Below are 26225 nucleotides of genomic sequence, written 5' to 3'. Positions count from 1 at the left end.
CCTCCATTTGGCATTTAAAGCTCAGCAAATCTGTCCCCTTCTTATTTTTTGAGTCTTCTTAAACATGACTCTCATACTCTGCTATCTAGCTTATTTTCTGTTTCCCTCATTGGATACTCTCGTTTCTATACCATAATACTGGTTTATACACAGACACATACATAGGCGCGCCTGCGCACACACACACAAACACACACACACACGCACACACACACACACACACACACACACACACACACACACGAAATGCACTCCCTCACCATTTCTTCTAATCCCTGGTTTCCATATAATAACAGCAACAACTAGCATTTATATAGAGCTTACTATGCACTACACAACTATGTACTATAAGCATGGGCACTATGCTAAGGGCTTTATAAATATTACCTCATTTGATCCTCATAACAACCCTTTAGAAAGAGGTGTTATTATGACCCCTATTTTTTACAGTTGAGTAAACCGAGACAAACAGAGTTGAATGACTCGCCCAGAGACACAGAATTGATAAGAGTCTGAGGCCAGATTTGAACTCAGATGTTCCTGATTCCAGACACAATGCTCTAGCTGAAGGTAGAGACAAACGACCTTCATTCAAACCCTGCTCCTGTTGCTTATTACTTTTGTGATTTTGGGCAAATCACTTTAACTCTTTGGACCTCGGTCTACTTATTTATTCCAATCCCCATAAACCAAATTAGTCAACCAATCATTATTTATTAAGTGCCTAATGTCAGGCACTGTGTTATTTAACCCTTTTGCTGTGCTGTCTTGTGTGTTGGCTTCGTAGGTAACCAACTAGCTTTCATCTTAAACCTTCTCTTTTCTTACTCCCTCTATCCTTTTGTCTCATTGAAGTGTCAGGTTTCAGACCTGGTTCCCTCCTGATGATGCAGTTTCCCTGGCCACCCTTTCCAGAACTGTTACTTATACCCCGCAATTCACTTGGAATGGTAAGGAAGTGGAATACTCCTTGCTCCTCACTCCAACTTTGAAGCTCACCCTCTACTACCATCACTTGGTAACCTCTCCTCCTTTGAGGTTCAATCAAACTGTATCTATCCAATCCAAGTGCTGACAGCTATTGTCTACCAACCTCCAGGACACTACTCTTATTTTCTTGACACCACAATGTCCATTGCAGTCCTCTGTATCTGGGATCATTGCCAGCAAAAGAAAATTACTGCTGTTCCTTTCAGAATCTTGTTTTGGCATAAACATCATTACAAAAGCATTTTTCAATATTGCAGAGTTTGGGTTAAAGGAAAAGAGCAAATGTTAACTGCTGGTCTAATATGATTTTCAAACAATTATCTATTCCAGTAAAATGAAACAGTAATATATGTATAAATAGTTATTTGAATAACTTAAATTTATTTGTCTACAAAACATGATCTTGTATCCTTGTAATAGCAGCTCACATTTCTACAGTGTTGTAAAGCTTACAAAATCCCTTCTACAAAATAAGTCCATGAAATATTTAATATAGATATTATTCTCTACAATTTATAGATAACAATCTGAAGCTTGGAGGGCTGAAGAAGGGACCTGAATTTTTTTTCATTTTTGATTCAAAAAAGTAGACTTTCCTCTTTCTCTTTTAAAATCATATTAAGTATACTTTATCTAGTTTTTCTAGATGAAATAAAAAAAAAGTTGTGACAGATAGTGGATATGGAGCCTGCTTCAGAGCCAAGAAGACCTAGGTTTAAGTCTGACATATAGTGGTTTTCTTATCCTAAGCAATTCACTTAACTTCTTGGTGTTCTAAGAAACTCTTTACGGCTAAAAGAGGAAGATCTATATTGGTAGAGGGAGTTTGCTTAACTGGAAATTCCCCTGGATCACTGAAATAATAGATTCAGTAACTTTCTATTTCTATAAAAAGCAAACATAAAAGGTCTTAGTTTTAATGATCAATTGTTTGGTTTCTTTTCTTTCAAATTTCTTTTTTAATTCCAGAATTTCTAATTTGGTGTTTAGTTTGTTTTGTCTAATTTGTTGTTTTTTTCTTTTTTTAGTTGCATGCCCAATTCATTGATCTGCTCTGTCATTTGTTGATGCAAATATTTAGAGATGCAAATTCTTAACCTGATAGATTTAGCTGAATTCCAAAAATGTTCATATGTTTTCCAAATGTAGTAATTTTTTGATGAAATTTTCTAATGTTTCTATACATTTTTCTTTGACCACCAAACTCTTTAGAAATATATTATTTATTTTGATATCAATTCATAATCATTTATTTGAAACCTTTTTATTGCATATAACTTTTATTTTATTGTGGTCAGTAAAAAATGTATTTAATATTTCTCTTTTTCTACATTTTGTGAAGTTTTTAATGCCCTAATACAGGATGAGTTTTTGTAAATGTGTTATGTATAGCTGAGAAATAAGCATACCATTTTCTGTCCCTAACCATAAATATCTAGAAGTCTATCATATCTAAGTTTCCTAAATTCTCATCAGGTCCTTAACTTCTTGCTTGTTTATCTTTTTGTTAGATTTATCTAAGTCAGAGAGGAGTATACTGAGGTCCCCTATTATTATCATATTATAATGTTAGTGTCTTTTTCTCCCTGCAATTAGATTAAATTTAAAGTGCTTAGATAATATGTTACTTGGTGAATATAAATAGCAATATTGAATCACAACCTCCATCAAAGTTGTCTGTCTCTGGGATCATTTCCAGCAAAACGACTTATTGCTCTTCCTTTTAGAATCTTTTTTTGGCATAATCATAACTACAAATCATCTTTTAATATGCCAAGTTTGGGTTAAAGAGAAAGAGCAAATGTGCCTTTAAATAGTGCTCTTCTGTCAACCTTGGCACCTTTAAATACAATATAGTTTCCTTATCTCTTTTAGTTATGTCCATTTTTGCTATAACCTAGTCTGAAATCATGGTGATCTCTCTGGGTTTTTGAATTGGATTTTTTTTTGAGCTGAGTATAATAAATTTTGTTGTAGCTCCTTATTTGAACACCATGTTAATCTTTTTGTTCTAAGTGTGTTCCTTGCACAACTTATTGTTGGGTTCTGCCTTCTAATCCTTTCTGCTTTCCTATCCTATTTTATTTACAAGTGATTTCATGCCATGTTTATGGCTATCCTTATTTCTTTCTATCCCATCTTCTTGTACTTTTCTCTTTTTTTTTGGCCAACCCTTCTTTGTCCAGTTCAGATCAAAGGAAGGTTCGTGTGATGCTTATCCCCAAATCCCATTTTTGATTTTTTGCAGAGTCTTTATCATTTGCACCCATTATATATGACAGGGATTGTTCTTTCCCCTTCTTTTTCATCTGGTATATTCCTATTTCCCTCCCTTTTTTCATACTAAGATTAACAAAATAGAACAAAGCCATCCCATTTGTATTGTTTAACTCTTTTTATGATCCTTAAAGACACTGGGACTCTAAAGGGACAATTTCTTTCACCCCTTTTATAATATAAGGACTTCATTGTATAGCTCCTTCTAAATTTTCAGATATATTTAGTTTTCTCATTTTCTCTTGACTTTTGTGTTTGTATTTTGAACTTTCTTCTCAGCTCTGTTCTTTTCATCAGAAGACCTGAAAGTCTTCTATTTTATTAAAGGTCCCTTTTCCCCCTCCCCTACAGTATTATATTCAATTTTGACAGTAAATTATTCTTCATTGTAAATCTTTATCTTTTACCTTTTGGTATATAGCATTCCAAAATCTCTTTTCCTGTGTGGCTAGCATTTATATAGCACTTTAAAGTTTGTAAAACAATTGCGGTAGATACTGTTATTATTTCTATTTTTCCCATTCCCATATATTAGTATACTGTTATATTCCCATTTTACAGATGAGGTAACTAAGGCTCAGAGAATCTAAATGATTTATCCAGTTTTACATAGTTAGAAAGTGTTTGAGAAAGGAGATGAAGTTTGGTACTCTATTCACCATGCCACCTACCTTGTCACCTTTGTGTTGTGCTAAGTGCCAAGCCTTATGTCTGTGGCCTCTTGTTGCTTGAACTCTATTTCTGGCTGATGAGGATATATTTTCTTTGACCTGAAAGCTCTGGATTTTGTCTATGGCATTCCTGCAAGTTTTCCTTTTGGAGTTTCATTCCGGAAGTAACCTGTAAATGCTTTCTATTTTCACTTCGTCCTTAGGTTCTAATAGGTCTGGGTAGCTTTTGTTTATAATTTCTTGAAACATAGTACCTAGGTTTTTGTTTTGGCTGCCATTATGATTTTCAGGTAGTCTAACGATTTTTAGATTATTTTTCTGCAAGTTGTTTTCCAGGACAGTAGTTTTTTGATAATATATACCTTACATTATAAAATATTTTTTAAATTCTTTGATTTTGTTTGGACATTTCTTCTTATTTCATTTTTTGATAGACTATATATACATATATTATATTTTAAAATACTTTGATTTTGTTTTTATATTTTTTGTTGTCTCATGGAGTCATTAAATTCTGTTTGGCCTATTTTAATTTTCAGGAAGTACGTTTTAAAACTAAGTTTTACCAATCTTATGTTCTAAGCTATCAATTATTTTCTCCAAAGCTCTCATTTTGCTTAACATCACATTTAATTATGTCTTCCTTCATTTTTCCCAGGTATTGTTATACTCCTAGTATCCTGGTTTTATTTTTCTCCGAAGTTCTACATGAACTTGTAGTGTTATTTTCTTCTATATTCACATCTTGGGCTTCTCTCAGTTTATGGTATTTCTTCATTGTGTTCAGCATTTTCTTCTTTTTACTTCTTACTTCCTTCTTCTTATTTAATTCTCCAGCCCATTTGTGGACTGAGGCTCTGTGTTTGGGTAAAACTCTATTCTTTTCCATACTCTCAGAAGGCATGGGGAGGGCCTGCTTGGTCAAGGATGTGCCTAACGTGGGGCCTTGCTCTCAGTAGGAATTCTTAAATTTGGGCTCAGTCTCATGGTGATTCAACTTAAATTTTAGCCTTGGCCCTTTCTGTGTCTTCTCCTTGAATATTGTCAAGCTTGTAGTTGACTCTATTTCGTGTGATCATCCTGACATTCTCTAATCATGTATTTTCAATTAAACTGATGCAGACTTTCTGCAATGCTCAAATTGGATGCTTTGCTTCTCAGTTTCTGTCTTGGCCTTTTCTCCAGCTCTGTCCCCTACATTTTCTACAACAGTACCTCAGGATCTTAGAGGCAGAAGAAAACTTGGAGCTCTTCATTGTCAACCACCATTTTGTAAACAAGGAAAATAGAGCCTGTTGAGGTTTCCTTAGAACCTATTTCTTCCCATCCCAGTAGTCTTTTCATTAACATTGTGGGTATTCAGTACATATTTGTTGAATGAATACATTAATAGAAACAAAAAGCCTAGATCAGGAGTGAAGAACCTGTGGCTTCAAGGCCATATGTGACCTTTTAGGTGCAGCCTTTTGAGTGAGTCCAAGTTTTACAGAATAAATCCTTTTATTAATGGGATTTGTTCTGTGAAGTTTGGATTCAGTCAAAGGACACACTTGAGGACCTCAAGGGTCACAGATTCCCCACCCGTTGCTTAGATTTCACACTGTACATAACAATGTGTTAGAAAAGCACAATTTTGGGCAGCTAGGTGGCCCAGTGAGTAGAGCACCAGCCCTGGATTCAGGAGGACCTGAGTTCAAATCCAGCCTCAGACACTTAACACATGTACTAGTTGTGTGACCTTGGGCAAGTCACTTAACCCCAACTTGCCCTGCCAAAAAAAAGAAAAAGAAAAGCATAATTTTGCTTCTATTCAAATACACAGTTATTGTTAAGGACTGTGACCTGAATGTTCCTGGCAAAAGCTGCTTCATTTTTCTCTTTTGCTTTTTATTTTTTTCTCTTTAAATAGTATTTTATTTTTCCAATTACATGTAAAGACAATTTTAACATTCATTTAAAAAAGTTTTTGAGTTCCAAATTTTTTCCCTCCCTCTCTTCCCACTGCCTTCCTAAGACGGTAATCAATTTGATATAGGTTGTATCTGCAATCATCTAAAACATAGTCATGTTGTTGTAAAGGCAATCAGTAAATGAGAAGATCTTTCCCGCCTGTTTGAATAGGCTTCAGGGGGTGCTCTCAGGGTCCTAGGGGGAGTGGCTAAGACCGGAGCCAATGGTAGGTGCCTGAGTTCTGGTCGCTCAGATGATCTTCTAGTTGATGGGATGATGTCTGGCAACTATATAAAAAGAGAGAACACAGCTTGGAGATTGAGACAGTGGAGGGAAGAGAAGGAAAAGAGGTGGCGGTGGTGGCAGCAGCGGAAGCAGTGGCGGTGGCAGCGGCAAGCAGAAGAAGTGGTGGCGGTGGTGGCAGCAACAGGCACTACTAAAAACAGGACTGACCCTTGTGCAGACCAGAGAGTGCTGAGCAAGGGCCTGAGGCCACTGGGCAATCTTCTTACTGGAGGGCCCTAGCATTGGGGGGAAGCACCAGTATGGCTTGGCTTGCTGCCTTAATATTTTTCTATAACCTCTTGGTCACTATTGTGAGATGGGAATATTGGTTTTGGAAGGTTCTTGCCAGGATATCGAACTGGGGACACTGGTCTGTGGGTCTGCTATTTTGGAGCTTGAATAAATGCTTTCCTCTTCCTTCTACATAGAGAATTCCTTATATCCTGTGATTCTGGAACATTCAGGCATATTCACGATTTTCTTTGAAATCATGAACTCTGCCTTAATGACATAATTGTGAAAGAAGAAATCAACCAAAAGAAACACACACACACACACACACACACACACATACATCCCCACACTCAAAAGTAAAATAGTATGCTTTGATCTGCATTCAGACACCATCAGCTCTTCCTCTGGATGTGGATATGTCCATAAGCTCTATGGCTGGATAGCATTTTCCATTAGGAGTCCTTTGGAATTGTCTTGGATCATTGTATTGCTTAGAAGAACTAAGTCATTCATAGGCAATTATCTCATAATGTTTCTGTTTACTGTGGACAATGTTCTCCTGGCTCTGCTCACTTCACTTTGTATCAGTTCATATAAATCTTTCTATGTTTTTCTGAAATCTGTCTGCTTATCATTTCTTATAGCACAATAGCATTCCATTACATTCATACATCACAATTTATTCAGCCATTCAAATGATGAGCATCACCTCGATTTCCAATTCTTTCTGGCAAAAGCTTGTGACAGAGATAAGAGGTCACATGAGAAGACTGATGGAAAAGACATGAAGGTAGGAGGCAATAAAGGGCAAAAGGAGGCAGGAATTCTGGGTTCCAAAGAATGCAGCTTTGAGTTGGTGCAGAAACCTATCTATCCTCACCCTTTCTATTGTTCTTTTTTGGCACTTATCTGCCCACTCTGAGGCCCACAGACAAGGGAAGGAAAACCAGTAATGATCCACAGGCAGTGGTGGAAAGAACTTGATGGGGAAAGGATGAAAGACAATAGAGGAGATAATGTGTAGCCAGAGATGGGATTTCAGGCATGGACTATGTTGCTAAGGTAGGTGGGGAGGGATGTTTTCTTGGCAGCAGCATAGACTATTTACCTTTTTATGGATCAATTTCTGGTAGTCCTATGAAAATTGTGGGCAACACTGAGCTAAATGCCTCTGTAATAGGACTAGTGCCAGTCTCTGTTGTGATAAACAGAAATTCTTGGAGGCATATGAGCTGTTCTCAAGAAGGAGGCTTAGTCTTATTACAACAGCGTGTATGCTGAGAGTAGGCAATATTTAGATAAAGAGGAGAGGAGAACTTCAATCATGTCTTATTTCAATTATGTGTAATGGCCAAGGTCCATGGCTTCTTTTACATAGACAGCCTTCCTTGCTCTATTTGACCTCAGCCCTAGTGTAAGCATTTAGCCCTGGAATCTATAAGGCATTAAGTTTTTTTACCTGTTTATGATGCAAATACATTTAGTTCACGGGTTATTACAGCAATGTTTTTTCTTGCTCTTACACACTGTTCCTGTGAATATGTGTGCATATCTGTATGTCATTCACATCGACAAATCTGCTCTTACCAATCTCCCTTGCTCAACCCTATTTGTATGCATGTATGAGTTGCACACATGCATATACACACATACACATACCTCTGTGTGTTTCATGAATTCATTTTTGGTGAGGATGAAGGTCATTATTGAGAAAATGCAATCCTACCACTTAAAGCAAATAAATCAGAAACTTAGCCAAAGTCTTACATTTCTTTGCAATAATGGGACTAAAAATTTGAACTGGAAGGGACCTCAGGTGCTATCTAATCCAACTCTTCACTTTACAAATGAGGAGGCTGAGACCTAGGATATCAAGTGACTTGCTTTAGGTCACACAGGTAGTCAGGAGTCTGGAGTCAGGTGCTCTGACTCCAGAGGCCAATGCTCTTTCTACTGCATCACAATGTCCCTATGTGCGTAGGGGGAGCAGGCAGGGGGTGGAGAAGGAAATGGCAAACCACTTCAGTATCTTCGCGAAGAAATCCCCAAATGGTGTCATGAAGAGTCAGACACAACTGAAACAATTCACAACAATAAAATGTATACATATGTGTGGGTGTTTGTGTGTGTGGCTGGAGAAGGAAATGGCAAACCACTGCAGTATCTTTGTCAAAAAAAAAAAAAAAACCAATGGTGTCATGAAGAGTTGGATACAACTGAAACAACTCAATGACAACAAAATGTGTGTGTGTGTGTGTGTGTGTGTAACCCAGATTTAGATTGTGCCTAGTTTGCTGAAAGTGGGTTCTGCTTCACTGTAGAGGTGGAAGGAGTGGTAGCCTCCTTGATCGGTTACCTGCATCTTTAAAAGTAGGGTGACTGCCTGGAAAGACTTATATGAACTGATGCTGAGTGAAGTGAGCAGAACCAGGAGAACACTGTACACAGTAACAGCAGTAGTGTATGATAACTGATTTTGATAGACTTAGTCCTTCTTAGCAATGCAAGGACCTAAAACTTTTCCAAAGGACTTATGCTGAAAAATGCCATCCACATCCAGAGAAACAACTATGGAGTTGGAATGCAGAGCGAAGCAGACTATTTTCTTTTTTGTTTTGTTTTTCTTTCTCGTGGTTTTGCCCATTCATTATGATTCTTCTATGCAACATGACTAATGTGAAAATGTGTTTAATAGTAATATATGTGTAGAGCCCATATCAAATTGCATGCCATCTTGGGGAGGGAGGGGGAGAAAATTTAAAACTTTTGGAAGAGAATATTGAAAACTGAAAATAGATAAATAGATGTAAGAATCCGGAAAAAAAGTAGGGTGACTGAGCCATTTGCTCTTTTTAGAGTTTAGACCATAGGTTCCCAAAGTGGGCTATACCACCCCCTGGGGGTACTAGAATGATCGGGGTGGGGTGGTAGTAGCTTCAGGTACAATTGGAGGCATTGAATAAAAATAAGGGGGTAGTGGAAACATAAGGAAAGAAGAGAAGGAAATAAAAATTTGAAAAACCATTCATACATGTTTCATCTTTTGCGTAGCAGAGTTAAAGTTGTAGTGGTTACATTATTTTACAAATAAACAAACAAAATGCAAGTTATAACCAGTCAATGGTCAAGTCCATGGACAGAGAAGTCCAGCATGCACTGGCAGGAATATGCGTATGTAATGACTTCTTTACAATACAATACTTTACAGTCACACGACATGATATTACATCATCAAAATTTCAATGCAGGAAAAATACCACACGTTTACAATAAATCATTCAATCTAAGATGCACCATTTAATATATATGTAATTTTTGAAGTGATGCGAATTTGGAAAAAAAAAGCGCTAAAGGGTTAAAGAAAGTACATTTCCGGGGAGGGATTGAGTAGTTTTTTTTTGAAATGTGGATGGTAAGCCAAATAAGTTTGGGAACCTCTGTTTTAGACCATCTTTTCATCTGTACTTCTAGCTGCTGCAGCCATTGTGGACTCCATGAAATACACGGGTCAGAGGGGGAAAGGACTTGCTCTTTCCCTGCTCTCCCTTTTTTACCCCAGCTCTAAGAAATAGACCGGGTGGTATTTGTTTCTGCTTTGTGTTATTTGTCTTCAGTTTCAGGTGCCAGAGGGGATACTCATAGGATCAAGATTTCAAACTATGGTGACCTTGGAAGCAAGATTATAGATTGGATGGTGCAGTAGCTATCCATCTTAGCATGACTGGCCCGAGAACCCTGGGTGTCTGTGACTAGAGGGGTGTGTGGTGGGGAGAGTTGGACTGTGAAGTGGGACTGTTCTGTATGGGAACAGAAATAAGCTATGAAAATAACCTCCTCCTACTAGAGACTGAGGTACAGATGAGGAGGAGGATTATGCCCCCCCCATGAGTTAGGGAAAGTCTTTGTATGTTGGTGATTATCTTTTGAAGTAATTTTATTCCTTTCTGTTATGAGTATGTATATGTGTGTGTGTATGTATATATATATATATACACACATATATGTGTTATGTATATATATTAAAGTTTGCAAAGAAATTTATGTTTTAATCTTATTTCGGTCTCATGAAAATTAAATGAAGTAGATACTATAATTCCCATTTTAAAGATGAGAAAACAGGTTTCAAGGTCAAATGTCTTGGCTCCAATGAGATAACTAGTAACTGTCAGGGGTGATTTTGTACCTAGAGATTGCTGATTTCAGGTCCAGCACTCTTGACACCCATGTTATGTAAAACATTGGTTTGAAAACATAAAAAATTCACTTAAAACTATAGATACTCTGTCTTCACACTGTTCTATTTGGAGAAAATATGGCATTTTGACTTTATTTCTTAGGATCTCATATGAATGTTTGCCACTGGGTTGCTATAACCAAGGGCTGGCTTCTGACTCCACACCTCTCTGGTCTTTTCTACCTCTTCCTCAATAGCCTTCTTACTCTGGGAATGTATTCCAGGCATGGCATGTAACACTCATGTTATAGGGGAATGTCTGCCCCAAGTACACGAAGACTTTCCCAATGGAATGGGCACATGAGAACAATTTGTTCTAACAGCCATGAAGGTGGTTGAAGCAGGTGCTGTGGAGCACCTAGAGCTTAGTCAGGCATTGAGGACACCAAGGTGACTCATTTTATCATGGCCATTATCACCAGTCATCCTGACTTTTCTCCTGCCAGTGAACTTCAATGATGCAGGAAGAGAGAGGGTGAGGCAGAGGACTTATTGCAACTTTGCCTCACTTAAATCCAATTCACATGCAACATCACCCATTATGTCACATTGAAAATGAAGGACAAACAACAACTCTGGAGAAGCATTGGCTCTGTAGCCCTCCTTTCTGATTGGTGAGTCCATGGCCCAGATTGCCATGTCATGAGACATCCAGGCCTTGCTCACTTTGTTTCTGGCTACATTTCACATTCTCCAGACTCATTCACCTCTTCCTCAGAAACTTTGTACTCATTCTCTTTCCAAGTCCTTTTTATAAGTAGTCTTTCTCCATTAAAATGCAAATTCCTTGAGTATGGGTTCTATCTTTTTTTGGTAAATATTTGTATCCTTACTATTTATGCTTAGTAGTCAGTAAGTAAACAGTTATTTAGCAACTAGAGTGTAGGGTGTGTTCAGAGAAGACCAGTACCTCTGGTGTGATGTCTGCTGAGCCCTCTTCAGGGTTCTTTCCCCCTTTGGTGTCCACCTGTTCCACCCCTCTCATCTGTGGCTCCAAGAAACTGTAGCATACACAGTGGCCACACCCTGGTAAAACCATCTCAGTAGACAGGCTAAGCCATGTCAAGGGTTTCAAACCCATTGGTCAGTTGGGGGGGTGTCTACCCCAAGCAAAGATTTCCCCTGGTGGAATGGGCAGATGAGAACAATTTGTTCCAATGGCCATGAAGGCAGCGGAAGCAGATGCTGTGAAGTGCTTAGAGCTTGGTTAGACATGGAAGATGCTGAGGTCATCCACTGCATCTTGAGCCATCACCAGCTGTCTTGATTCTGTCCTGACACTGGACCATGATGACTGTGGAGAAGAGAGTGAAGCTGACGACTTTGTGCAACTCTGTCTCACTTAAATCCAATTTATGCATGAATCAAAAGACATTACCCATACCATTTTACCATTATACCTATTTCAAAGTCCTGTGACAACAGGCAAGCAATGAAGTAGCAGGTGTGTATATACTGGGAGCTGTAGTTACAATCCTGCACGCAGATGGCCAAGGCCATAAGTAGCAGCGGGATTCAGCAGTCCACTGGGTGTCTGAGCAGCTTTTTAAGGATCGCACTGCTCACCTCCTAGTGTGAGGAAAGGGCTAGAAAAGGTGCCCTAAAATTGTTTGCTTACCCAACCCTGGCCTGATTATTGTAGCAGCTGGGGAATCTCACTCTGTGGCCAAAACACAAAAAACATACAAAAACATCTGCAAAGATGATTCCACTCACCATCAGCACATGGAATGTGAGCACAGTTATAGACAACACAAAATCCAGTAGACCTGAAAGATGAACAGCTCTTGTTGCAAGAGAACTCAGCAGGTATCACATCCAAATAGCAGCCCTGAGTGAAACAAGGCTGGCAAATGGAGGCCAGCTTACTGGAGCTGGATACACATTTTTCTGGAGTAGCCATAGTGAAGGGGAGTGCCATGAAGCTGGTATAGGTTTCATGATCTAAACTAATCTAGTCAGCAATCTTGTATGCTTGCCAAAAGGAGTGAATGACAGGCTCATTACAATGTGATTGCCACTTGCAGGAAAATGCCTTGCCACCATCATCAGTGCCTATACAGCCACCAGGACAAACCCTGATGAGGTCAAAGAAAATCATCAATGTGCCCAAAGAGGACATGCTTATAATTCTGGGTGACTTTATGCTAGAGTAGGCTCAGATTACCTGTCTTAGCTTGTTTACCTAAACACAATAGAACTTTGTGGATGCCCCCTCACAGAAAACATTGGCATTTAATAGACTATGTGATTGTAAGGAGAAGAGACAGACAGGATGTGAGAGTGATAAAGGCAATGTGTGATGTAGAGTGCTGGACTGATTGTAGACTTATCCTCTCCAAGCTAAATATTCATATTCAACAAAAGTGGCATCCCCAAGGCGAAATGACTACCAGAAGAAGTAATGCCAACAAATTAGAGCTCTTCTCTGAGCAGGAACAGTTTGTTGCTAATTTGGAGAGAAAGTTGAGCCAACATGCAGTCGGCAACAGTGGAGCAGAAAAGGAGTGGGCAGCTTTCAGAGATTTGGTGTATAGCACTGCATTTCCTCATCTGGGCCAGAACATTTACAAACACCAAGTGGTCTGATGAAAATGATGGGGAAATTCAGAAGCTGCTAAATGAAAAACGAAAACTCCACAGGGTTTACCAGCAGGATCATTCATCCTTCTCCAAGAAAGCAGCACTTCATGCCATCCAAAGTAAAGTCCAAGCAAAGCTTAGAGAGATGCAGGATTCTTGGCTCAGTGAGAAGGCATATGAAATTCACTTTTATGCTGATAGTAACAATCCAAAGCACCTTTAGGATGTCCTGAAGGCTATTTATGGGCCAAGGACCTACAGTGCATCTCAACTACTCAGTGCTAATGGAGCCACATTGATTAGTGATAAGTATATGATCCTAGAGAGATGGGTTGAACACTTCCATAGTATTCTCAACAGACCATCATCAATCAATGCTGAGGCCATTGACCATTTACCTCAGGTTGAAGTCAATCACTCCATAGCTGAAGTTCCAATGGAAGAAGAGGTCTTGAATGCCATTAGGCTCCTTACATGTGGCAAAGCACCTGGTACTGATTCTAATCCAGCTGAGATTTACAAGGTAGTGGGTCCATTGCTAATACAAAAGCTGACTGAAATTTTCTAGGTTATATGGCAAGAGGAGGTTCAGGATGCCCCAGGAGTTCAAGGATGCCCTCATTGTCCATCTCCATAAAGGTAAAGGAAACAGATTTTCCTGTGACAATCACAGGGGAGTCTCTCTCTTAGTCGTTGCTGGCAAGTTTCTTGCTAGAGACCTCTTTAATAGCCTGATCCTTCACTTAGAAGATTGTCATCTACCTGAGAACCAACGTGGTTTCAAAAAAGGCTGAGGAACAGTCAATATGGTGTTTGCTACCCAATAGCTCCAGAAGAAATGCCAGGAACAGAACAGAGGTCGCTACATAACATTCGTAGATCTGACCAAGACTTTTGATACTGTTAGCTGTGAGGGCTTATGGAAGGTTATATTAAATTTTTGATTGCGCAGAGGAGTTCATCAACATTGTACATCAATTTCATGACAGCATGCTTGCCCAGGTTTTGGATAATGGATAATGCTCTCGTGCCTTCCCAGTCACGAGTGGAGTGAAACAAGGCTGTGTGCTTGCTCCCATGCTTTTTAGCATGATGTTTTCAGCCATATTGTCAAATGCCTTCAATGAGGATGAACACGGCATCAAGGTTAGCCACTGAACTAATGGTAAATTCTTCAACTTGAAAAGGCTACAAGCCAAGACCAAAGTAGAGGGAGTATTGGTACATGATTTTCTGTTTGCAGATGATTGTGTACTCAATGCAGCCTCTGAAGCTGAGATGCAACGAAGTATGGATCAATTCTCTGCTGCTTGTACTAATTTTGGCCTAACAATTTACACCAAGAAAATACAGATGCTCCATCAGCCACCACCATACCATCCATATGTGGAATCATTAGTTACAACAAATGGAGAAGTTTTGAATGCTGTGGATAAGTTCACTTACCTTGGTAGTGTACTTTCCAGGGATGTACACATTGATAATGAGGTTGACACACATGTTGCCAGAGCTAGCTCAGTGTTTGGGAGGGTCTGAAAGAAAGCATGGAAGAGAAGAGGCATTAGACTGACTACCAGACTGAAAGTCTACAGAGCTGTGGTGTTGACCTCATTGTTGTATGACTGTGAAACCTGGACAGTCTGCCAGCACCATGCCAGGAAACTAAATCACTTCCATTTGAATTGTCTCAGGAAGACTCTGAAGATCACCTGGGAGGATAATACTATCAGGCACTGAGGTTGTCCTTACTTGAACTAAACTGCCAAGCATTCAAACTCTGCTTCAGAGAGTGCAACTCCTATGGGCTAGCCATGTTGTTTGAGCGCAAAATGTATCCTTGCAAAAGAGACTATTTTATGGAGAACTCACACAGGGCAAGAGTTCACACGGTGGTCAGAAGAAGTGATACGAGGACACTCTCAAGGTCTCTCTTAAGAACTTTGGAATTGACTGTGTGACATGGAAGACACTGGCACAGGACCACTCATCACGGCATGCCCACATCAGAGAAGGTGCTGTGCTCTATGAGCAAAGCAGAATTGAAACAGCTCAAAGAAAATGCAGGATGGACAAATTTAGAGTATCCACCCCAAATGTTCACATGGACTATTTGTGCCATGGTAGAACATTCTGAGCTCGTATTGGTCTGATCAGCCACAGTAAGACACATTGAAACTTGACTCTAGCATAGTGATGTCATTTTGGTCCTCTTTGAGAATGAAGGAGAATAACCATTTAACACCTACTATGTGCCAGGCACTGTGCTAAGCACTAGGGATACAAAAAGGCAAGAGACAGTCAATGCCCTCAAGATGCTCACAGTCAAATGGGGGATACAATAAACAAATATACAAAAACAAATTGTGTATAGGATTTAGTATGGAAACAGAATGTGCTATGAAACCCTTAATGTCATGCAACCAGTACATGAGGTTGGTTTCTTTGGGGTACTATATTTTGAGAGCCATGTTTACTACATAAAAGGGCAAGCAGGTAACATGGGAGAGGGCCCAGGCAGAGACTTTCCACTATTTTAGATTGAGCTAACATATTTTCCCTGAAATAAGATATGTGTTTCTCAGAGCGAGTTAGCCCAGGCTATTGACATGGATCCATGATCATTGCTTAAATGGTACTGTGGTTGGAATACTGCATGTGGAGTCAGGAAGACCTCTGTGTGAAATAGCCTCAGATATGTACTAGCTATCTGACCCTGGACCTCTCTGGGTCTCAGTTTCTTTATAAAAGAATGCTGTTGGATTGTAAAGATAAACAACTTTGACCTGCTTCTTAAGAACCATGATCAATACAATGACCAGTCATGATTCCAGAGGGCTGTTGATGAAACATACTACTGACCTCCTGGCAAAGATGGATGGACTCAAGGTACAGAATGAGACATACTTTTTGGACATCACCAATGCAAAAATTTATTTTACTTAACTATGCACATTTGTTTTTCTTTTTTAATTAGGGGAAGATAGAAGGGAGGGAAAAAGAAAGATTTTCATTAACTGAAAAATTTGAAGAAATGAAAGGGTTGGATCCCATGTTCCCTAAGGTCCCTTACAGTTCTAGATGTACAATCCTGGGATCCTTTCAGAATCTCAGGTTGACTTTCTGAATCCCTGCTGCTCCCAGAGCCATGAAAATCCCTGTGTGTGTTAATCTGGAATAATGCAGACGGGTCCAGCTAATCAATCCAAATAGAAATTTACCATTCTGGTTCAGTTTGCTGACTGCAAATTTGCATGATGCCAAGAGATCTTAATGAAACACAAATATTTTGGTGTCAAATAGGCACAGTTTTCGTGAACAATAATCCATTCAGATTTTTTTTTCTGAAAGCGTCATATGCTTTGTTTGTCAAGATATCTAACTGGATATTCTCTTACATTCTTCCTGAAACTGATCATTTCCTGTCAGATGAACATATAGTCAGAATAGTCAGTCAGTCAATAAACATTTATTAAGCACCTCACATGCTGAGCACTGGGGATACAAAAAATCAAAAGATATTCCCTGACCTCAAGGAGCTCATAATCTAATGGGAAAGAAAGCATGCAAACAAATATGTGCAAGCAAGCCATATATAGGAAAAAAGGAAACAATTTTAAGAGGGAAGGCACTAGAATTAAGAGAGATTGAGAAAAGCTCCTATAGAAAATGAGATTTTAGTTGGGATTTGAAGCAAGTTAGGAAAGCCAGTTAGTAGGGAGGAGGAGGGAGAGCATTCGAGTATGGGTGACAGCCAGAGAAGAGGCCTGGAGCAAAGGGATTGAGCGTTTTGTTCATGAAACAGCAAGGAAGCCATTATAATTATGTTGCAAAATATGTGGCAGGGGGTAAAGTGTAAGAAAATTAGAAAGGGGGGCAGCTAGGTGGCACAGTGATTAGGGCACCAGCCTTGGAATCAGGAGGACCTGAGTTCAAATCTGATTTCAGAAACTTGACACATTTACTAGCTGTGTGACCTTGGGCAAGTCACTTAACCCCAATTGCCCTGCCTTTCCACCTGCAAAAAAAAAATTAAATTAAAAAAATTAAGAAAATTGGAAAGGTATGTGTGAGTGTGAAGATGGTTGTGAAAATTTTTAAATGCCAGAGAATTTTGTATTTGATCCTAGACATGGCTGGACTTGTGCTTTAGGAAAATCACTTTGGAGGCTGAAGAGAGAATGGATTAGAATGGGGAGAAACTTGAGGCAGGTAGACCCACTAGCAGGTCATTGCAATAGTCCAACGGAGATCATGAGGGCCTGCACCAGAGTGGTGATGGTGTCTGAGGAGAGATGGGGGTGCATTTGAGAGATGCTGCAAAGGTGAAATCAACAGGAGTCAGTAACAGACTAGATACGGTGGATGAAAGACAGTAAGGAGACAAGGATAACATCTAGGTTGCAGGCCTGAGGAACTGGGAGGATGGTATTCCCTCTACAGTAATAAAGAAGGTAGAGGATTTAGTAGGAAAGATATTGGATTCAGTTTTGTTCATGTTGAGTTTAAGATGTCTACTGGACATATAGTTTGAGAAGTCTAAAAGGTGGTTGGAGATGAGAGACGGGAGATCATCAGAGAGGTTAGGGCAAGATAGGTAGATATAAGAACAATGACCCTAGAGATGATAATTAAATCCATGGGAGCTGATGAGATCACCAAGTGAAGTGGTGTAGAGGGAAGAAGACAAGGGCCCAGAACAGGGCCCTGTGGGGCACCCATGGTCAGTGGGTGTGACCTGGATGAGGATCTAACAAAGAACACTGAGAGAAAGCTGTCTGATGGGTAGCAGAACCAGGAGAGGGTGGTGTTCCAAAAACCTAGAGAGAAGCAAGTACCAAGAAGAGAGTGATAAAAGGGTAGCCTTTGTTTTTCACAAAGGGTGCCCAGGGTTGAGTGTGCACCATAAAACTCTGCTCAGTTTTCATACTAGATTCAATTCAATTTTATTCAGTCTTTCTCACAAGAACCCTGTGAGAGGTTGCCCTTTAGAGTTCCTCAAGAGCAAGGACAGTCTTTTGCTTTTTTTTTTTGTATCCTCAGCACTCAATAGAGTGCCTGGCACAGTCTACTAATTTAATGACTGGTCCGTAGTACAAGTATTATTGTTTATTTTTTATAGATGAGAAGCAGCTGGGTACTGAGTAGAGATGAAACTTTAAACCAGGTCAACTCTGACCTGGGTTCTAGTCCTTCCACTGAAACCTATGTCTATGTTAAGTGATTGGCCAAATCAATTAATTTTCAGTTCCCCAGTAAACTTTGTAAGACTATAAATTGCATAGAAGGCAGTTATCTGAACTGATGGAGTTTCCTTATAATGAGTTCCCTATACTATTAAAATCACAGATCCAGTTTCAAAATTTTACAGATGAAGAAATTCAAGATCTGAAAGTGTAAGGAGCTTACACATATTCACCTAGCAATAAATAAGTGTCTGGAGCAAGAGTCAAACCCAGGTATCCCAACTCTTTAGTTGGGATAAAGGAAGAAAACAATAAAATAATAATTAATAATAGCTAGCATTCATGTAGTACTTTAAGGTTGGCAAATCGCTTTACAAATGTTATCATAGTTAATCCTCACAACAACATTGGAAGTTGGTGGTATTATTACCCCCATTTTACAGATGAGAAAACTGAGGCAAACAGAGGGCAAGTGACTTACCCAGGGTCACACAGAGAGTGTTTGAGGTCATTTTTGACCCATGTCTTCCTGACTCCAGGTCCAGAGCTTTATCAATTGTGTCATTTGGCCGCCAAAAAAACAACATTGGTCAATTGTCTTGTTTGGTTCATACAAAGGATTCAGGCCAGATTGAGCTGCCTTCCTTAGGATGAAAAGCTGGATTCAGAAGGGGTTAAAATGATATACTTTATGCCTCTTTATATGCCTTACAACTCTTAGCACAATGTTTGTACGTTACAGAAGATCAATAAATATTTGTTGAATGAACGGATGTGTGAATGAATGAATGCCCTCTCAGAAAACCTCATACTTCCTCTTTGTTCCCTCCAAAGTTCTTTAGGTTGTTGTGATCTGGAGACTTCAATAGTCATGAAAAAGGAGGATTTGAGTCACACTTCTTGATAGGAAGCTTCTATTTTGTAACAGATATGGAGGGTCCTCTTCAGAACACCCCAGAAGGCCCTCAAAGAAAAGTCTCTTGGGAGCTAATTAAAGCTCAAACAGCAACAGGAGTCCAAGGAGAGAAACTTCAATCCTGAACAGCCAAGAAGTGACCTTGAGGCTGAAGGCACAATGTAACTGAGGAAGGGTTGAACCACTGATTGAGGTCAGGAGACTGACTGTCAGGAGTCAAGCACCATGGCCAGATGGCTGGTTCCAAAAGGCCTCCAAGGAATCCCTATGGGTCTCCAGGTATATCCAGGGAGAGGCCTTGGAATACGAGACACTTCCTAGGCTGGCTTAGATTTGGAAAAAAACAAACAAACAAACCCAAATTTGTTATTAGAAGGCATTGTTTGACTGAAGTACCCCCTTCCATTTTGTGGCAAACTAAATGTACCAAACCTGATTGAATGTAAGTTATGTGGGCCTCCCTTTCAGCCTGGAACCAATTCCCTCATATCTTTTCCTGGAAGTTAACTCCACTGCCCATGTCTGAGATGCCCAACCCAGACCCAGAGGAGGAAGTTGCTGAAGATATCCCCATCCCAAATGGAAGGGCTTGGTGGAGGCAGCCCAGGAGGCTGGTAGTTATGAGATCCAGGAGTATGAACAGCTAAGTGGATTAGTACCTCGGTTGAGTCAATGGACTGGGATGCAGCTGTGCAAGCTGGCTTCACAAAACTTCATAATTACATTCAAGGCAAGAATGAAAAAGAAGTGAAGATCAAGATGACTACCCCAGTGACAAGCTGTGTGGAACCATGTTCAGGGCTGTTGTGCCAGTCTACAATTACCATTTCCTTGTACATCCCTGCTGAACAGCAATCTGATTCACAGAAGCCTTTAGCGTCAGATGTCTTTATTGAAGACAGAGCGGCAATGACAGTGTTTGTGCGGTCTTTTGATGGATTTTCTAGTGCCCAAAAGAACCAGGAACAACTCTTGACATTAGCAAGCATTTTGAGGGAGGATGGAAAAGTCTTTGATGAAAAGGTTTACTACACTGCAGGCTATAACAGTCCTTCTCAATTGCTTAATAGACACGGTGAGGTGTGGTTGATCAAGAAAAATGAAGCTCCCAAAGAAAATGAATAAAAAAAATTCTGCTAAGGGCAAAAGTTCTGCTTAATGTAGACCTCAATACTACTGTTAAACAAATTGCTAATCTCATCTTCTGTATAAGAACACTATCAAGGAGTTTTATGTACCTCTTCCAATGCCTAAAGCTTCCCTTTGCTTCGAGAATAGGGTGGCAGCTCACAATTCCAGCTAAAAACAACAAACATTTAATCTGATTAATGGTAATAGTCTTTCTCCTTTTTCACCAGAGGGTCAGAGGAAATATCCATGGATATATCTTTCCTCTTTTCTGATATTTTTTTTTCTATTCTTACTTTCATGGGTAGAATACTATGCTCTCTTCCACCAATGAAATTCTTAAATATTTTACTATCTGTGGATAGTGCCAAGCTATCAGCCTAGGAGATCCCAAGTTCTCAGTTGATAGTAGTTAATCAAGATCCTAAACTTCCCATCACTATGGACAGCAGTTCTCTATTCCATTGTTAGCTAATTTCCACCCATTCTCTGAAAGGACCACTGGTTCATAAAAGTTGCAACCAAGAATGGGGCGTCTAAGTCAGTGATTTCTAACCCTGCTTTTTTGACTCAGAGTATTCTATTTCAAAGGATGCCTCAATTATTTTTTTAATCTAAGAATAAATCTTAATTAAATTTCAAACCTTACTGAATGGTATCCCCTTTTGCTGCATCTGATTTAACTACCTCCATCTTGCTTAAGCTGAATACACAAAACCCTGTTGTGTCAACACTGTAGCTTCATAGGATTTCACAAATGTACCCAGCATACAACTAGGGACATTCCAGACCCACTTTCTTATAGGGATAGACTGCATCCTATTGGTCCATTCAAATGCTGTAGATTGCTACTGATTGGCTGTGTACTCTAAGCAGGCCTGGAAAAGATTTACAAACTAAGTCTATACCCTAGGATGCCAAGGCTACTATCAGCAAGAAGTCTTCCTTAGTTCTCCAATAGATTCTTCCCAATTCATCAGACTCTCCCAAGGCTCTCAAGGAACCCAGGCTGAGAACTTCCCCAATAGTTGACATAAGCAGGGGATGGCAGAGAATCAGAAATCCTTCCTGCAGGTTGTCTCTGAGAAAGCCCGAAGCTCAAATCTGTTGGTTCTCTCGCTATAGAAGAACTTTTAAAGCTCATGGTTTTGCTCTTTTTAAATGGGCACCTGGGGTTTCCACAGGTGTTAGATCTAGGCATCCCTGAAGAGTTAATTGTTACAAATTACTTCTTCTTATAACGATCTTATAATTACATTTTTTTCTCCTGTTCTGATGTTGTTACTTGTTTAATGTCGTTTAGTGTAACCCCTGGCGAACGGAGCGCCAAGCTGTTCCAGCACATGTCTGTGGCTTAGCTCACTGCCAGACAAAGAGCATCTTTTTTTTATAAATCCCCCTAGCCTTTTTGGCTACAGTGAAAAGTCTGGGGGCAAACAAGCCCACTTAGGACAAGGTGCCCAGAAGTCTATTCCAGGGGCTGTACAATGATGACTGGTAGGGATGCATAGGATCAGACCAGGGTTGAATAACAGGGGGTCTGGGACAATCAGATAATTATAGTTGATAATACTTTATTCACAGCAGCCTAGAATAATACAATCCATGAACCCAGGGAATGATGGAATTGCTTTGAGAGAGAGGGCTGGATGATGTAGCTTTCCAGCTTCCTTCCTCTGAGCAGTAATGCATCTTCCGTGACCTCATATGGCTATGGAACCCTCTAATTGAGTAGGGGAGTCCTAATGGGGGGGGAGGTGAGGATTCCCTAGAATCCTTCTCTTGCCCAAACTAAGTGCTCTCTATTCTTGGGGAAGCTACACAGATTCCAACCATCATCAACAAAAGAAAGCAGCAAATCCCTCTAATCAGAAAGGCCATTTAAAGGATTAAGTGGGAAAAGGTGAAGCATGTGCCAGAAAAGATGAAAGGTTTCTTCTTCTCTCCTTTCTTGTTTTAAATTTTAATCATCTTTGTGTGGAAGTGTTCCTAGATGAATGCCCTTGGGACTAGGTAAGAGCACCACAAGGGCAGAAAGAATGAACAAGTCATCCCGGACCAGGCCTAATAGAGCTGAGATAAGCCCCCATCACTCAGGGCAGGTCAGCCTTGTGGGTTGTGATTTTTCCTCTAATTTTTTTTTGGTTTTGTGTTTTATTTTTAATTTTTTTCCTTTCAGTTTTTAGGGTACTAAAAAGATTTATTCAGACTTTGGAACAAGCTGTTCATTTGGATTTGGAATTTTCTTTGGTTGAAGGAATCAGAGATATAGAAGAAGCTACAGAGTAGGTGGAGTTAATAGATGGCAGTGTTGGATATGAGGTGAGTCCATTAAATACAGCACCAGAAGCAGCTTGTGCCATTCATGAGTGGGGTCCCTGTGTTTACTAACAGTTGTTAATATTCCCACTATGAGGATATCTTTCTTCTTTTACTACCATTCAGGTTATTGGAAGAGGAAACAGTAATGAAAAAACTTTATGATTCAATAAAGTGTTCAATAAATGACTTCATCATTTGATAAAGGACAAGGTGCTTCATGGAGGTTGACATGTTAATGTCCACATGAGACTATTCATAAAAAGATTCTGATGTTTCATATATCATAGAGGATAGGGACTGGACCTGTGATCTCATCGATATAGGGAACTCTAAGATGAAGAAACTCACTCTACCAATGCACCTTCTCTGTACCTTCTCTGCAACATATAACCTGAAAGATTTGCCTAGAGCAATAACATGTTAAGTGACTTGTCCAGGGTGATATAGTCAATACATGTGGGGGGGGAGGGGGAAGGCAGGTGAAGGGGGTGGAGGTAGGGGCAGAGGGAGAAGGAGAGGGTGAGAGAGAGACAAATTCTATAATGATGGAGACAAATTCTATAACAGAATCACTAGCATGAAGAGTGAAAATACAATTCCTCTCCCCTACCTCCATTTACATGTGTACAAAAGCAAATTGAGATTTTAAAATATTATTTAATATTATCACTGTTTCTTCTATGAGGGCTTCTGGGAAGCCAATAATGTCCTCATATCTTCTTAGACAGCATGGAAACGACAGCCACCTATTCTTGTTATCTGTAGGGACAGAAGAGAAAAAACTTTTCTGTCTCTTGAGGATATAACTAGGGATATTTCTTAGATTCTGGAGAGTTTTTTTCTCCTTTAATGACAAAATGAAAGCTCTCTATACATGGACCTGGGTATTGGCAATCTTAATCATTTCTATTTCTGTACATATCACTTCCAAATCCAAGCTTTTGGCCCCAGTCTCTCCCTAACGTCCACATGGGTCCAACAGCCACCTTAAACTCAGCAAGTCCCAAAGTGAGGTTATTTTCTTTCCTCCAAACTCCCATATGACTTGAACATTCCTTCAGGATCACAGCCATTCACCTAATTTCCAGGGGTTGAAACCTTTCCTAATTTCTCTTCTTCCTTATTTCTCAGACACGAGCAAAACCCAAGTCCGATAGATGGTAGTACCATGAGCAAATCTCTAATACCCATCCTCTGTCTTTTATTTCTTTTGCCACCAGTCAGGACCACATTACTACCTTGTTAGGGAACATAAAGTTTAGTTTGATTGTTTTTTCTTATTCCTGCCTGGACCTGTTGGGGAACATGGATCCATTTGAATTATCTTCCCACCTATAGTAAAGGAGAGCTGTCTAAGCCTAAAGAACAATAAAGAAGGAAAAGAAACAAATATGCAAAATTGGTCAATACTTTCTCTTAGAATATTTGACTGTTTATCAGGGGTGAGGAAGCTGCTGCCTCCAGGCCACATGTGGCCTTCTAGGTCCTTGGGTGTGGTCTTCTGAGTGAGTCCAAGTTTTACTGAACAAATCCTTTTATTAAGGGGATTTGTTCTGTGAAGTTTGGATTCAGTCAAATGGCCACACTTGAACACCTAGAGGGCCACATGTGGCCTTGAGGCTGCAGGTTCCCCATGGTTTGAATGTATATTGAATGTTAGTAGGCTGTCCTTTTGGAATGTAAGCCCTCAGTAGGAAGCAAAAGCTAAGTTCTCTTTGGAATCTGTGTACTCAGTACACACGGGTCACTTGTCTCCCCTACATGCCCAGGAGAACACTTTATGGGAGGCAATGTGCATCAAGACATTAACAGGGGCTTCCACTGTTGCAGCATCAGGAGAGAAGGCCATTTAAAGAAAATTGCTTCGGACTTCTGTTTAAGGAATGGTAAGATCAGAAACTTAGAGCTGGCAGGGACATCACAGACTATCTAGTCCAAATCCTTCATTTTACAGATAAGGAAATTGAGCCCCAGGGTGGCATTAAGGCAATCAGACTTTTCCCTGTTCTTCTCTTTTGGGATGCTAAGACTATCAAATCTCCCCTTTGTTTGAATTGGTGGGAAACCTTTTGCTGTCTTTGTTATGGAAAATTTCTCAGCTATTCCTCAGCACTGAGGCAATCAGGAGTCATTGACTCATATATGATGTGATACTGGGGATGGGGAACTTTCACCCACCCAGCCTGGGTGATGTCAGAGTCCTCAGGGCTCCGAACAGGATATAATTGAGGGGAACTTGGTGCTTGACTTTTGGAGTTCACTCATGGAAGGAGTGTTGAGACTCTGGGTAAGCCATTGGAACTGCCCCCCAGCTTTGATAACCCAGACAGATATTGGTGCTTCTCTGGTAACTATGAATTGTGATTTGAATCAGACAAGGTCTGTCTGTTGATGTTTGTAATTTCTGTTTGTATTTGCCTTGAAGTTCGGGGGGCTGATCTTTTCCCCCTGAACTAAGTGAATGATATATAGATATAGATTAGATATGTATGTTTGATCGAACTGAGATTGTTAACCCCTTAAGTAAGTTGCTTTCCTTAGAAAAGCAGATTAAAGAATTTGTGCTAGCAGCTTTCTTGTTGCTGGGCTTGTGTCGGTCTTTCACCCCTGCAACAGCTGCTAGCCACATTGTTGCTACAGGTGGTTAAATTCCTTGCCCCTGAGTCACACAGATAGTGTCAGAAGTAGGATTTGAATCCATCTCCTTTGGTATCAAAGTTGCTGTGCTTTCCCCATAGGGAAAATCATAGGATTTAGAGGACCAGAAAGGTGGTGACTTTCCTAGAGTCTATGTGATTTTAGCAACAAATAATGAATAATAAAGTTCATATTTTAACAGATCTTCTGGCTCCAACGTGCTATTTCCATTGTATTATTTTAATGCATTCAGTATGAATGTGTTTTTTAAAGGCACAGGTTTCTTTTGAGAGTGGCAGGGGAGACAGAGGAAGGCATTGCCTCTTTAAGAAGCAGTCTATAGTTCTGAGTCTGTGACAAAAGTCTTGTTAGAAGTTTGCAGGCCACAAAGGGTTAGTGAGCATGATTCCCTAATTTCCATGTTGATACCAAACCCTAGATTCAAAAAGTAGGGAGCTGGTGAAGAAAAAGAAGAATCAAGAATAAGAATATGTTGCTCTGATTGAAAAGGCATCATCCTAGGGTTTTGCTAGGACCCATAAAGTACATGGGAAGTTCCTACTTTTTGCATTTATCACAAAGGAAAAAGAGAGCAAGAAAATTAGAAGGACAAAGAGGCTCATTATCCTGAGAAAATAGATACTGTGATTCTGAACAAAGGTGGGAGAAAGCTGATTTTGGCACCCAGCTGCTTTGATATCCTGCGACACCCACCAGAGCTGAGCACAGGCCTGGAAGGCTTCAGGGCCAGTTGTTTTACTCCACAAACAACTCTGTCTTGAAACAGAACCAGCATTAGATCAAGTAGTAATTGA

The 26225-nt window shown here is 39.8% G+C and overlaps 1 pseudogene; it reads left to right on the top strand.

Annotated features, from left to right (window-relative positions):
* The first annotated feature begins 19841 nt into the window (after positions 1–19841).
* On the top strand, positions 19842–20448 carry LOC118835329 (annotated as a pseudogene).
* The last annotated feature ends 5777 nt before the right edge of the window (positions 20449–26225 follow it).

Source organism: Trichosurus vulpecula, chromosome 2 (assembly GCF_011100635.1).
Source record: "Trichosurus vulpecula isolate mTriVul1 chromosome 2, mTriVul1.pri, whole genome shotgun sequence".
NCBI classification, from domain to species: domain Eukaryota; kingdom Metazoa; phylum Chordata; class Mammalia; order Diprotodontia; family Phalangeridae; genus Trichosurus; species Trichosurus vulpecula.
Note: the sequence above shows the minus strand (reverse complement) of the source record. Positions and strands in the feature narration are given on the sequence as shown.